Below are 15383 nucleotides of genomic sequence, written 5' to 3'. Positions count from 1 at the left end.
AAAATTTCACTTTCTTGTGACAATATCCACTAAATGAGGGAATAATATGTGTGAGGGTACCCCAGGAGAGTTCCAAATGTTTGTGGGTAGAATATATATCCTACAGGGGTAAAACTGAAAAAAGTTGAAAAAAATTTTTTTTGGACTTAGTCATTTTTCCAGCGTTTATCAGACTTTCAGATAGGGGATATGTCAGTGAGCGTTCCGATTTCAGTTCCAGAGCGATTCGCCCAATGAGTCCTTGATATTTAATCGTTTTCAGACAATTTTCTGGATATTTGAAAATTTTACTTTTTTGTGAAAATATCCACTAAATGAGGGAATAATATGTGTGAGGGTACCCCAGGAGAGTTCCAAATGTGTGTGGGTAGAATATATATCCTACGGGGGTAAAATTGAAAAAAGTTGAAAAAATTATTTTTGGACTTAGTCATTTTTCCGGCGTTTATCAGACTTTCAGTTAGGGGAAATGTCAGTGAGCGTTCCGATTTCAGTTCCAGAGTGATTCGCCCAATGAGTCCTTGATATTTAGTCGTTTTCAGCCAATATTTTGGATTTTTGAAAATTTCACTTTCTTGTGACAATATCCACTAAATGAGGAATAATATGTGTGAGGGTACCCCAGGAGAGTTCCAAATGTGTGTGGGTAGAATATATATCCTACAGGGGTAAAACTGAAAAAAGTTTAAAAAAATTTTTTTTGGACTTAGTCATTTTTCCGGCGTTTATCAGACTTTCAGATAGGGGATATGTCAGTGAGCGTTCCGATTTCAGTTCCAGAGCGATTCGCCCAATGAGTCCTTGATATTTAGTCGTTTTCAGACAATTTTCTGGATATTTGAAAATTTTACTTTTTTGTGACAATATCCACTAAATGAGGGAATAATGTGTGTGAGGGTACCCCAGGAGAGTTCCAAATGTGTGTGGGTAGAATATATATCCTACAGGGGTAACACTGAAAAAAGTTGAAAAAAAATTTTTTTGGACTTAGTCATTTTTCCTGCGTTTATCAGACTTTCAGATAGGGGATATGTCAGTGAGTGTTCCGATTTCAGTTCCAGAGCGATTCACCCAATGAGTTCTTGATATTTAGTCGTTTTCAGACAATTTTCTGGATATTTGAAAATTTCACTTTTTTGTGAAAATATCCACTAAATGAGGGAATAATATGTGTGAGGGTACCCCAGGAGAGTTCCAAATGTGTGTGGGTAGAATATATATCCTACGGGGGTAAAATTGAAAAAAGTTGAAAAAATTATTTTTGGACTTAGTCATTTTTCCGGCGTTTATCAGACTTTCAGTTAGGGGAAATGTCAATGAGCGTTCCGATTTCAGTTCCAGAGCGATTCGCCCAATGAGTCCTTGATATTTCGTCGTTTTCAGCCAATTTTCTGGATATTTGAAAATTTCAATTTTTTTGTGAAAATATCCACTAAATGAGGGAATAATGTGTGTGAGGGTACCCCAGGAGAGTTCCAAATGTGTGTGGGTAGAATATATATCCTTAAAGGGGTAACATTGAAAAAAGTTGAAAAAAATTTTTTTTTTACTTAGTCATTTTTCCGGCGTTTATCAGACTTTCAGATAGGGGATATGTCAGTGAGCGTTCCGATTTCAGTTCCAGAGCGATTCGCCCAATGAGTCCTTGATATTTAGTCGTTTTCAGACAATTTTCTGGATATTTGAAAATTTTACTTTTTTGTGACAATATCCACTAAATGAGGGAATAATGTGTGTGAGGGTACCCCAGGAGAGTTCCAAATGTGTGTGGGTAGAATATATATCCTACAGGGGTAACACTGAAAAAAGTTGAAAAAAAATTTTTTTGGACTTAGTCATTTTTCCTGCGTTTATCAGACTTTCAGATAGGGGATATGTCAGTGAGTGTTCCGATTTCAGTTCCAGAGCGATTCACCCAATGAGTTCTTGATATTTAGTCGTTTTCAGACAATTTTCTGGATATTTGAAAATTTCACTTTTTTGTGAAAATATCCACTAAATGAGGGAATAATATGTGTGAGGGTACCCCAGGAGAGTTCCAAATGTGTGTGGGTAGAATATATATCCTACGGGGGTAAAATTGAAAAAAGTTGAAAAAATTATTTTTGGACTTAGTCATTTTTCCGGCGTTTATCAGAATTTCAGTTAGGGGAAATGTCAATGAGCGTTCCGATTTCAGTTCCAGAGCGATTCGCCCAATGAGTCCTTGATATTTCGTCGTTTTCAGCCAATATTTTGGATTTTTGAAAATTTCACTTTCTTGTGACAATATCCACTAAATGAGGGAATAATATGTGTGAGGGTACCCCAGGAGAGTTCCAAATGTTTGTGGGTAGAATATATATCCTACAGGGGTAAAACTGAAAAAAGTTGAAAAAAATTTTTTTTGGACTTAGTCATTTTTCCGGCGTTTATCAGACTTTCAGATAGGGGATATGTCAGTGAGCGTTCCGATTTCAGTTCCAGAGCGATTCGCCCAATGAGTCCTTGATATTTAATCGTTTTCAGACAATTTTCTGGATATTTGAAAATTTTACTTTTTTGTGAAAATATCCACTAAATGAGGGAATAATATGTGTGAGGGTACCCCAGGAGAGTTCCAAATGTGTGTGGGTAGAATATATATCCTACGGGGGTAAAATTGAAAAAAGTTGAAAAAATTATTTTTGGACTTAGTCATTTTTCCGGCGTTTATCAGACTTTCAGTTAGGGGAAATGTCAGTGAGCGTTCCGATTTCAGTTCCAGAGTGATTCGCCCAATGAGTCCTTGATATTTAGTCGTTTTCAGCCAATATTTTGGATTTTTGAAAATTTCACTTTCTTGTGACAATATCCACTAAATGAGGAATAATATGTGTGAGGGTACCCCAGGAGAGTTCCAAATGTGTGTGGGTAGAATATATATCCTACAGGGGTAAAACTGAAAAAAGTTTAAAAAAATTTTTTTTGGACTTAGTCATTTTTCCGGCGTTTATCAGACTTTCAGATAGGGGATATGTCAGTGAGCGTTCCGATTTCAGTTCCAGAGCGATTCGCCCAATGAGTCCTTGATATTTAGTCGTTTTCAGACAATTTTCTGGATATTTGAAAATTTTACTTTTTTGTGACAATATCCACTAAATGAGGGAATAATGTGTGTGAGGGTACCCCAGGAGAGTTCCAAATGTGTGTGGGTAGAATATATATCCTACAGGGGTAACACTGAAAAAAGTTGAAAAAAAATTTTTTTGGACTTAGTCATTTTTCCTGCGTTTATCAGACTTTCAGATAGGGGATATGTCAGTGAGTGTTCCGATTTCAGTTCCAGAGCGATTCACCCAATGAGTTCTTGATATTTAGTCGTTTTCAGACAATTTTCTGGATATTTGAAAATTTCACTTTTTTGTGAAAATATCCACTAAATGAGGGAATAATATGTGTGAGGGTACCCCAGGAGAGTTCCAAATGTGTGTGGGTAGAATATATATCCTACGGGGGTAAAATTGAAAAAAGTTGAAAAAATTATTTTTGGACTTAGTCATTTTTCCGGCGTTTATCAGACTTTCAGTTAGGGGAAATGTCAATGAGCGTTCCGATTTCAGTTCCAGAGCGATTCGCCCAATGAGTCCTTGATATTTCGTCGTTTTCAGCCAATATTTTGGATTTTTGAAAATTTCACTTTCTTGTGACAATATCCACTAAATGAGGGAATAATATGTGTGAGGGTACCCCAGGAGAGTTCCAAATGTGTGTGGGTAGAATATATATCCTTAAAGGGGTAACATTGAAAAAAGTTGAAAAAAATTTTTTTTTTACTTAGTCATTTTTCCGGCGTTTATCAGACTTTCAGATAGGGGATATGTCAGTGAGCGTTCCGATTTCAGTTCCAGAGCGATTCGCCCAATGAGTCCTTGATATTTAGTCATTTTCAGACAATTTTCTGGATATTTGAAAATTTCAATTTTTTTGTGAAAATATCCACTAAATGAGGGAATAATATGTGTGAGGGTACCCCAGGAGAGTTCCAAATGTGTGTGGGTAGAATATATATCCTACAGGGGTAACACTGAAAAAAGTTGAAAAAAAATTTTTTTGGACTTAGTCATTTTTCCGGCGTTTATCAGACTTTCAGATAGGGGAAATGTCAGTGAGCGTTCCGATTTCAGTTCCAGAGCGATTCGCCCAATGAGTCATTGATATTTAGTCGTTTTCAGCCAATATTTTGGATTTTTGAAAATTTCACTTTCTTGTGACAATATCCACTAAATGAGGAATAATATGTGTGAGGGTACCCCAGGAGAGTTCCAAATGTGTGTGGGTAGAATATATATCCTACAGGGGTAAAACTGAAAAAAGTTGAAAAAAATTTTTTTTGGACTTAGTCATTTTTCCGGCGTTTATCAGACTTTCAGATAGGGGATATGTCAGTGAGCGTTCCGATTTCAGTTCCAGAGCGATTCGCCCAATGAGTCCTTGATATTTAATCGTTTTCAGACAATTTTCTGGATATTTGAAAATTTTACTTTTTTGTGAAAATATCCACTAAATGAGGGAATAATATGTGTGAGGGTACCCCAGGAGAGTTCCAAATGTGTGTGGGTAGAATATATATCCTACGGGGGTAAAATTGAAAAAAGTTGAAAAAATTATTTTTGGACTTAGTCATTTTTCCGGCGTTTATCAGACTTTCAGTTAGGGGAAATGTCAGTGAGCGTTCCGATTTCAGTTCCAGAGTGATTCGCCCAATGAGTCATTGATATTTAGTCGTTTTCAGCCAATATTTTGGATTTTTGAAAATTTCACTTTCTTGTGACAATATCCACTAAATGAGGAATAATATGTGTGAGGGTACCCCAGGAGAGTTCCAAATGTGTGTGGGTAGAATATATATCCTACAGGGGTAAAACTGAAAAAAGTTTAAATAATTTTTTTTGGACTTAGTCATTTTTCCGGCGTTTATCAGACTTTCAGATAGGGGATATGTCAGTGAGCGTTCCGATTTCAGTTCCAGAGCGATTCGCCCAATGAGTCCTTGATATTTAATCGTTTTCAGACAATTTTCTGGATATTTGAAAATTTTACTTTTTTGTGAAAATATCCACTAAATGAGGGAATAATATGTGTGAGGGTACCCCAGGAGAGTTCCAAATGTGTGTGGGTAGAATATATATCCTACGGGGGTAAAATTGAAAAAAGTTGAAAAAATTATTTTTGGACTTAGTCATTTTTCCGGCGTTTATCAGACTTTCAGTTAGGGGAAATGTCAGTGAGCGTTCCGATTTCAGTTCCAGAGTGATTCGCCCAATGAGTCCTTGATATTTAGTCGTTTTCAGCCAATATTTTGGATTTTTGAAAATTTCACTTTCTTGTGACAATATCCACTAAATGAGGAATAATATGTGTGAGGGTACCCCAGGAGAGTTCCAAATGTGTGTGGGTAGAATATATATCCTACAGGGGTAAAACTGAAAAAAGTTTAAAAAAATTTTTTTTGGACTTAGTCATTTTTCCGGCGTTTATCAGACTTTCAGATAGGGGATATGTCAGTGAGCGTTCCGATTTCAGTTCCAGAGCGATTCGCCCAATGAGTCCTTGATATTTAGTCGTTTTCAGACAATTTTCTGGATATTTGAAAATTTTACTTTTTTGTGACAATATCCACTAAATGAGGGAATAATGTGTGTGAGGGTACCCCAGGAGAGTTCCAAATGTGTGTGGGTAGAATATATATCCTACAGGGGTAACACTGAAAAAAGTTGAAAAAAAATTTTTTTGGACTTAGTCATTTTTCCTGCGTTTATCAGACTTTCAGATAGGGGATATGTCAGTGAGTGTTCCGATTTCAGTTCCAGAGCGATTCACCCAATGAGTTCTTGATATTTAGTCGTTTTCAGACAATTTTCTGGATATTTGAAAATTTCACTTTTTTGTGAAAATATCCACTAAATGAGGGAATAATATGTGTGAGGGTACCCCAGGAGAGTTCCAAATGTGTGTGGGTAGAATATATATCCTACGGGGGTAAAATTGAAAAAAGTTGAAAAAATTATTTTTGGACTTAGTCATTTTTCCGGCGTTTATCAGACTTTCAGTTAGGGGAAATGTCAGTGAGCGTTCCGATTTCAGTTCCAGAGTGATTCGCCCAATGAGTCCTTGATATTTAGTCGTTTTCAGCCAATATTTTGGATTTTTGAAAATTTCACTTTCTTGTGACAATATCCACTAAATGAGGAATAATATGTGTGAGGGTACCCCAGGAGAGTTCCAAATGTGTGTGGGTAGAATATATATCCTACAGGGGTAAAACTGAAAAAAGTTTAAATAATTTTTTTTGGACTTAGTCATTTTTCCGGCGTTTATCAGACTTTCAGATAGGGGATATGTCAGTGAGCGTTCCGATTTCAGTTCCAGAGCGATTCGCCCAATGAGTCCTTGATATTTAATCGTTTTCAGACAATTTTCTGGATATTTGAAAATTTTACTTTTTTGTGAAAATATCCACTAAATGAGGGAATAATATGTGTGAGGGTACCCCAGGAGAGTTCCAAATGTGTGTGGGTAGAATATATATCCTACGGGGGTAAAATTGAAAAAAGTTGAAAAAATTATTTTTGGACTTAGTCATTTTTCCGGCGTTTATCAGACTTTCAGTTAGGGGAAATGTCAGTGAGCGTTCCGATTTCAGTTCCAGAGTGATTCGCCCAATGAGTCCTTGATATTTAGTCGTTTTCAGCCAATATTTTGGATTTTTGAAAATTTCACTTTCTTGTGACAATATCCACTAAATGAGGAATAATATGTGTGAGGGTACCCCAGGAGAGTTCCAAATGTGTGTGGGTAGAATATATATCCTACAGGGGTAAAACTGAAAAAAGTTTAAAAAAATTTTTTTTGGACTTAGTCATTTTTCCGGCGTTTATCAGACTTTCAGATAGGGGATATGTCAGTGAGCGTTCCGATTTCAGTTCCAGAGCGATTCGCCCAATGAGTCCTTGATATTTAGTCGTTTTCAGACAATTTTCTGGATATTTGAAAATTTTACTTTTTTGTGACAATATCCACTAAATGAGGGAATAATGTGTGTGAGGGTACCCCAGGAGAGTTCCAAATGTGTGTGGGTAGAATATATATCCTACAGGGGTAACACTGAAAAAAGTTGAAAAAAAATTTTTTTGGACTTAGTCATTTTTCCTGCGTTTATCAGACTTTCAGATAGGGGATATGTCAGTGAGTGTTCCGATTTCAGTTCCAGAGCGATTCACCCAATGAGTTCTTGATATTTAGTCGTTTTCAGACAATTTTCTGGATATTTGAAAATTTCACTTTTTTGTGAAAATATCCACTAAATGAGGGAATAATATGTGTGAGGGTACCCCAGGAGAGTTCCAAATGTGTGTGGGTAGAATATATATCCTACGGGGGTAAAATTGAAAAAAGTTGAAAAAATTATTTTTGGACTTAGTCATTTTTCCGGCGTTTATCAGACTTTCAGTTAGGGGAAATGTCAATGAGCGTTCCGATTTCAGTTCCAGAGCGATTCGCCCAATGAGTCCTTGATATTTCGTCGTTTTCAGCCAATATTTTGGATTTTTGAAAATTTCACTTTCTTGTGACAATATCCACTAAATGAGGGAATAATATGTGTGAGGGTACCCCAGGAGAGTTCCAAATGTGTGTGGGTAGAATATATATCCTTAAAGGGGTAACATTGAAAAAAGTTGAAAAAAATTTTTTTTTTACTTAGTCATTTTTCCGGCGTTTATCAGACTTTCAGATAAGGGATATGTCAGTGAGCGTTCCGATTTCAGTTCCAGAGCGATTCGCCCAATGAGTCCTTGATATTTAGTCATTTTCAGACAATTTTCTGGATATTTGAAAATTTCAATTTTTTTGTGAAAATATCCACTAAATGAGGGAATAATATGTGTGAGGGTACCCCAGGAGAGTTCCAAATGTGTGTGGGTAGAATATATATCCTACAGGGGTAACACTGAAAAAAGTTGAAAAAAAATTTTTTTGGACTTAGTCATTTTTCCTGCGTTTATCAGACTTTCAGATAGGGGATATGTCAGTGAGTGTTCCGATTTCAGTTCCAGAGCGATCCGCCCAATGAGTTCTTGATATTTAGTCGTTTTCAGACAATTTTCTGGATATTTGAAAATTTTACTTTTTTGTGAAAATATCCACTAAATGAGGGAATAATATGTGTGAGGGTACCCCAGGAGAGTTCCAAATGTGTGTGGGTAGAATATATATCCTACGGGGGTAAAATTGAAAAAAGTTGAAAAAATTATTTTTGGACTTAGTCATTTTTCCGGCGTTTATCAGACTTTCAGTTAGGGGAAATGTCAATGAGCGTTCCGATTTCAGTTCCAGAGTGATTCGCCCAATGAGTCCTTGATATTTAGTCGTTTTCAGCCAATATTTTGGATTTTTGAAAATTTCACTTTCTTGTGACAATATCCACTAAATGAGGAATAATATGTGTGAGGGTACCCCAGGAGAGTTCCAAATGTGTGTGGGTAGAATATATATCCTAAAGGGGTAACATTGAAAAAAGTTGAAAAAAAATTTTTTTTGACTTAGTCATTTTTCCGGCGTTAACCAGACTTTCAGATAGGGGATATGTCAGTGAGCGTTCCGATTTCAGTTCCAGAGCGATTCGCCCAATGAGTCCTTGATATTTAGTCGTTTTCAGACAATTTTCTGGATAATTGAAAATTTCAATTTTTTTGTGAAAATATCCACTAAATGAGGGAATAATATGTGTGAGGGTACCCCAGGAGAGTTCCAAATATGTGTGGGTAGAATATATATCCTACGGGGGTAAAATTGAAAAAAGTTGAAAAAATTATTTTTGGACTTAGTCATTTTTCCGGCGTTTATCAGACTTTCAGAGAGGGGAAATGTCAATGAGCGTTCCGATTTCAGTTCCAGAGCGATTCGCCCAATGAGTCCTTGATATTTCGTCGTTTTCAGCCAATATTTTGGATTTTTGAAAATTTCACTTTCTTGTGACAATATCCACTAAATGAGGGAATAATATGTGTGAGGGTACCCCAGGAGAGTTCCAAATGTGTGTGGGTAGAATACATATCCTACAGGGGTAAAACTGAAAAAAGTTGAAAAAAATTTTTTTTGGACTTAGTCATTTTTCCGGTGTTTATCAGACTTTCAGATAGGGGATATGTCAGTGAGCGTTCCGATTTCAGTTCCAGAGCGATTCGCCCAATGAGTCCTTGATATTTAGTCGTTTTCAGACAATTTTCTGGATATTTGAAAATTTCACTTTTTTGTGAAAATATCCACTAAATGAGGGAATAATATGTGTGAGGGTACCCCAGGAGAGTTCCAAATGTGTGTGGGTAGAATATATATCCTACAGGGGTAACACTGAAAAAAGTTGAAAAAAAATTTTTTTGGACTTAGTCATTTTTCCTGCGTTTATCAGACTTTCAGATAGGGGATATGTCAGTGAGTGTTCCGATTTCAGTTCCAGAGCGATTCGCCCAATGAGTTCTTGATATTTAGTCGTTTTCAGACAATTTTCTGGATATTTGAAAATTTCACTTTTTTGTGAAAATATCCACTAAATGAGGGAATAATATGTGTGAGGGTACCCCAGGAGAGTTCCAAATGTGTGTGGGTAGAATATATATCCTACGGGGGTAAAATTGAAAAAAGTTGAAAAAATTATTTTTGGACTTAGTCATTTTTCCGGCGTTTATCAGACTTTCAGAGAGGGGAAATGTCAGTGAGCGTTCCGATTTCAGTTCCAGAGCGATTCGCCCAATGAGTCCTTGATATTTAGTCATTTTCAGACAATTTTCTGGATATTTGAAAATTTCACTTTTTTGTGAAAATATCCACTAAATGAGGGAATAATATGTGTGAGGGTACCCCAGGAGAGTTCCAAATGTGTGTGGGTAGAATATATATCCTACAGGGGTAAAACTGAAAAAAGTCGAAAAAATTTTTTTTTGGACTTAGTCATTTTTCCGGCGTTTATCAGACTTTCAGATAGGGGAAATGTCAGTGAGCGTTCCGATTTCAGTTCCAGAGCGATTCGCCCAATGAGTCATTGATATTTAGTCGTTTTCAGCCAATATTTTGGAAATTTGAAAATTTCACTTTTTTGTGAAAATATCCACTAAATGAGGGAATAATATGTGTGAGGGTACCCCAGGAGAGTTCCAAATGTGTTTGGGTAGAATATATATCCTACGGGGGTAAAATTGAAAAAAGTTGAAAAAATTATTTTTGGACTTAGTCATTTTTCCGTCATTTATCAGACTTTCAGATAGGGGAAATGTCAGTGAGCGTTCCGATTTCAGTTCCAGAGTGATTCGCCCAATGAGTCCTTGATATTTCGTCGTTTTCTGTCAATATTTAGAATTTTTGAAAATTTCTCTTTCCTGTGACAATATCCACTAAATGAGGGAATAATATGTGTGAGGGTACCCCAGGAGAGTTCCAAATGTTTGTGGGTAGAATATATATCCTACAGGGGTAAAACTGAAAAAAGTTGAAAAAAATTTTTTTTGGACTTAGTCATTTTTACGGCGTTTATCAGACTTTCAGATAGGGGATATGTCAGTGAGCGTTCCGATTTCAGTTCCAGAGCGATTCGCCCAATGAGTCCTTGATATGTAGTCGTTTTCAGACAATTTTCTGGATATTTGAAAATTTTACTTTTTTGTGAAAATATCCACTAAATGAGGGAATAATATGTGTGAGGGTACCCCAGGAGAGTTCCAAATGTGTGTGGGTAGAATATATATCCTACGGGGGTAAAATTGAAAAAAGTTGAAAAAATTATTTTTGGACTTAGTCATTTTTCCGGCGTTTATCAGACTTTCAGTTAGGGGAAATGTCAGTGAGCGTTCCGATTTCAGTTCCAGAGTGATTCGCCCAATGAGTCCTTGATATTTAGTCGTTTTCAGACAATTTTCTGGATATTTGAAAATTTCACTTTTTTGTGACAATATCCACTAAATTAGGGAATAATATGTGTGAGGGTACCCCAGGAGAGTTCCAAATGTGTGTGGGTAGAATATATATCCTACAGGGGTAAAACTGAAAAAAGGTGAAAAAAAATTTTTTTTTGACTTAGTCATTTTTCCGTCGTTTATCAGACTTTCAGATAGGGGAAATGTCAGTGAGCGTTCCGATTTCAGTTCCAGAGTGATTCGCCCAATGAGTCCTTGATATTTCGTCGTTTTCTGCCAATATTTTGGATTTTTGAAAATTTCACTTTCTTGTGACAATATCCACTAAATGAGGGAATAATATGTGTGAGGGTACCCCAGGAGAGTTCCAAATGTGTGTGGGTAGAATACATATCCTACAGGGGTAAAACTGAAAAAAGTTGAAAAAAATTTTTTTTGGACTTAGTCATTTTTCCGGTGTTTATCAGACTTTCAGATAGGGGATGTGTCAGTGAGCGTTCCGATTTCAGTTCCAGAGCGATTCGCCCAATGAGTCCTTGATATTTAGTCGTTTTCAGACAATTTTCTGGATATTTGAAAATTTCACTTTTTTGTGAAAATATCCACTAAATGAGGGAATAATATGTGTGAGGGTACCCCAGGAGAGTTCCAAATGTGTGTGGGTAGAATATATATCCTACAGGGGTAAAACTGAAAAAAGTTGAAAAAAATTTTTTTTGGACTTAGTCATTTTTCCGGTGTTTATCAGACTTTCAGATAGGGGATGTGTCAGTGAGCGTTCCGATTTCAGTTCCAGAGCGATTCGCCCAATGAGTCCTTGATATTTAGTCGTTTTCAGACAATTTTCTGGATATTTGAAAATTTCACTTTTTTGTGAAAATATCCACTAAATGAGGGAATAATATGTGTGAGGGTACCCCAGGAGAGTTCCAAATGTGTGTGGGTAGAATATATATCCTACAGGGGTAACACTGAAAAAAGTTGAAAAAAAATTTTTTTGGACTTAGTCATTTTTCCTGCGTTTATCAGACTTTCAGATAGGGGATATGTCAGTGAGTGTTCCGATTTCAGTTCCAGAGCGATTCGCCCAATGAGTTCTTGATATTTAGTCGTTTTCAGACAATTTTCTGGATATTTGAAAATTTCACTTTTTTGTGAAAATATCCACTAAATGAGGGAATAATATGTGTGAGGGTACCCCAGGAGAGTTCCAAATGTGTGTGGGTAGAATATATATCCTACGGGGGTAAAATTGAAAAAAGTTGAAAAAATTATTTTTGGACTTAGTCATTTTTCCGGCGTTTATCAGACTTTCAGAGAGGGGAAATGTCAGTGAGCGTTCCGATTTCAGTTCCAGAGCGATTCGCCCAATGAGTCCTTGATATTTAGTCATTTTCAGACAATTTTCTGGATATTTGAAAATTTCACTTTTTTGTGAAAATATCCACTAAATGAGGGAATAATATGTGTGAGGGTACCCCAGGAGAGTTCCAAATGTGTGTGGGTAGAATATATATCCTACAGGGGTAAAACTGAAAAAAGTCGAAAAAATTTTTTTTTGGACTTAGTCATTTTTCCGGCGTTTATCAGACTTTCTGATAGGGGAAATGTCAGTGAGCGTTCCGATTTCAGTTCCAGAGCGATTCGCCCAATGAGTCATTGATATATAGTCGTTTTCAGCCAATATTTTGGATATTTGAAAATTTCACTTTTTTGTGAAAATATCCACTAAATGAGGGAATAATATGTGTGAGGGTACCCCAGGAGAGTTCCAAATGTGTTTGGGTAGAATATATATCCTACGGGGGTAAAATTGAAAAAAGTTGAAAAAATTATTTTTGGACTTAGTCATTTTTCCGTCATTTATCAGACTTTCAGATAGGGGAAATGTCAGTGAGCGTTCCGATTTCAGTTCCAGAGTGATTCGCCCAATGAGTCCTTGATATTTCGTCGTTTTCTGTCAATATTTAGAATTTTTGAAAATTTCACTTTCCTGTGACAATATCCACTAAATGAGGGAATAATATGTGTGAGGGTACCCCAGGAGAGTTCCAAATGTTTGTGGGTAGAATATATATCCTACAGGGGTAAAACTGAAAAAAGTTGAAAAAAATTTTTTTTGGACTTAGTCATTTTTACGGCGTTTATCAGACTTTCAGATAGGGGATATGTCAGTGAGCGTTCCGATTTCAGTTCCAGAGCGATTCGCCCAATGAGTCCTTGATATGTAGTCGTTTTCAGACAATTTTCTGGATATTTGAAAATTTTACTTTTTTGTGAAAATATCCACTAAATGAGGGAATAATATGTGTGAGGGTACCCCAGGAGAGTTCCAAATGTGTGTGGGTAGAATATATATCCTACGGGGGTAAAATTGAAAAAAGTTGAAAAAATTATTTTTGGACTTAGTCATTTTTCCGGCGTTTATCAGACTTTCAGTTAGGGGAAATGTCAGTGAGCGTTCCGATTTCAGTTCCAGAGTGATTCGCCCAATGAGTCCTTGATATTTAGTCGTTTTCAGACAATTTTCTGGATATTTGAAAATTTCACTTTTTTGTGACAATATCCACTAAATTAGGGAATAATATGTGTGAGGGTACCCCAGGAGAGTTCCAAATGTGTGTGGGTAGAATATATATCCTACAGGGGTAAAACTGAAAAAAGGTGAAAAAAAATTTTTTTTTGACTTAGTCATTTTTCCGTCGTTTATCAGACTTTCAGATAGGGGAAATGTCAGTGAGCGTTCCGATTTCAGTTCCAGAGTGATTCGCCCAATGAGTCCTTGATATTTCGTCGTTTTCTGCCAATATTTTGGATTTTTGAAAATTTCACTTTCTTGTGACAATATCCACTAAATGAGGGAATAATATGTGTGAGGGTACCCCAGGAGAGTTCCAAATGTGTGTGGGTAGAATACATATCCTACAGGGGTAAAACTGAAAAAAGTTGAAAAAAATTTTTTTTGGACTTAGTCATTTTTCCGGTGTTTATCAGACTTTCAGATAGGGGATGTGTCAGTGAGCGTTCCGATTTCAGTTCCAGAGCGATTCGCCCAATGAGTCCTTGATATTTAGTCGTTTTCAGACAATTTTCTGGATATTTGAAAATTTCACTTTTTTGTGAAAATATCCACTAAATGAGGGAATAATATGTGTGAGGGTACCCCAGGAGAGTTCCAAATGTGTGTGGGTAGAATATATATCCTACAGGGGTAACACTGAAAAAAGTTGAAAAAAAATTTTTTTGGACTTAGTCATTTTTCCTGCGTTTATCAGACTTTCAGATAGGGGATATGTCAGTGAGTGTTCCGATTTCAGTTCCAGAGCGATTCGCCCAATGAGTTCTTGATATTTAGTCGTTTTCAGACAATTTTCTGGATATTTGAAAATTTCACTTTTTTGTGAAAATATCCACTAAATGAGGGAATAATATGTGTGAGGGTACCCCAGGAGAGTTCCAAATGTGTGTGGGTAGAATATATATCCTACGGGGGTAAAATTGAAAAAAGTTGAAAAAATTATTTTTGGACTTAGTCATTTTTCCGGCGTTTATCAGACTTTCAGAGAGGGGAAATGTCAGTGAGCGTTCCGATTTCAGTTCCAGAGCAATTCGCCCAATGAGTCCTTGATATTTAGTCATTTTCAGACAATTTTCTGGATATTTGAAAATTTCACTTTTTTGTGAAAATATCCACTAAATGAGGGAATAATATGTGTGAGGGTACCCCAGGAGAGTTCCAAATGTGTGTGGGTAGAATATATATCCTACAGGGGTAACACTGAAAAAAGTTGAAAAAAAATTTTTTTGGACTTAGTCATTTTTCCGGTGTTTATCAGACTTTCAGATAGGGGATGTGTCAGTGAGCGTTCCGATTTCAGTTCCAGAGCGATTCGCCCAATGAGTCCTTGATATTTAGTCGTTTTCAGACAATTTTCTGGATATTTGAAAATTTCACTTTTTTGTGAAAATATCCACTAAATGAGGGAATAATATGTGTGAGGGTACCCCAGGAGAGTTCCAAATGTGTGTGGGTAGAATATATATCCTACAGGGGTAACACTGAAAAAAGTCGAAAAAATTTTTTTTTGGACTTAGTCATTTTTCCGGCGTTTATCAGACTTTCAGATAGGGGAAATGTCAGTGAGCGTTCCGATTTCAGTTCCAGAGCGATTCGCCCAATGAGTCATTGATATTTAGTCGTTTTCAGCCAATATTTTGGATATTTGAAAATTTCACTTTTTTGTGAAAATATCCACTAAATGAGGGAATAATATGTGTGAGGGTACCCCAGGAGAGTTCCAAATGTGTGTGGGTAGAATATATATCCTACAGGGGTAAAATTGAAAAAAGTTGAAAAAATTATTTTTGGACTTAGTCATTTTTCCGTCATTTATCAGACTTTCAGATAGGGGAAATGTCAGTGAGCGTTCCGATTTCAGTTCCAGAGTGATTCGC

Source organism: Phyllobates terribilis, unplaced genomic scaffold, assembly GCF_046119375.1.
Source record: "Phyllobates terribilis strain yellow unplaced genomic scaffold, ASM4611937v1 Scaffold_16__1_contigs__length_26959993, whole genome shotgun sequence".
Classification (NCBI taxonomy): Eukaryota; Metazoa; Chordata; class Amphibia; order Anura; family Dendrobatidae; genus Phyllobates; species Phyllobates terribilis.
Note: the sequence above shows the minus strand (reverse complement) of the source record.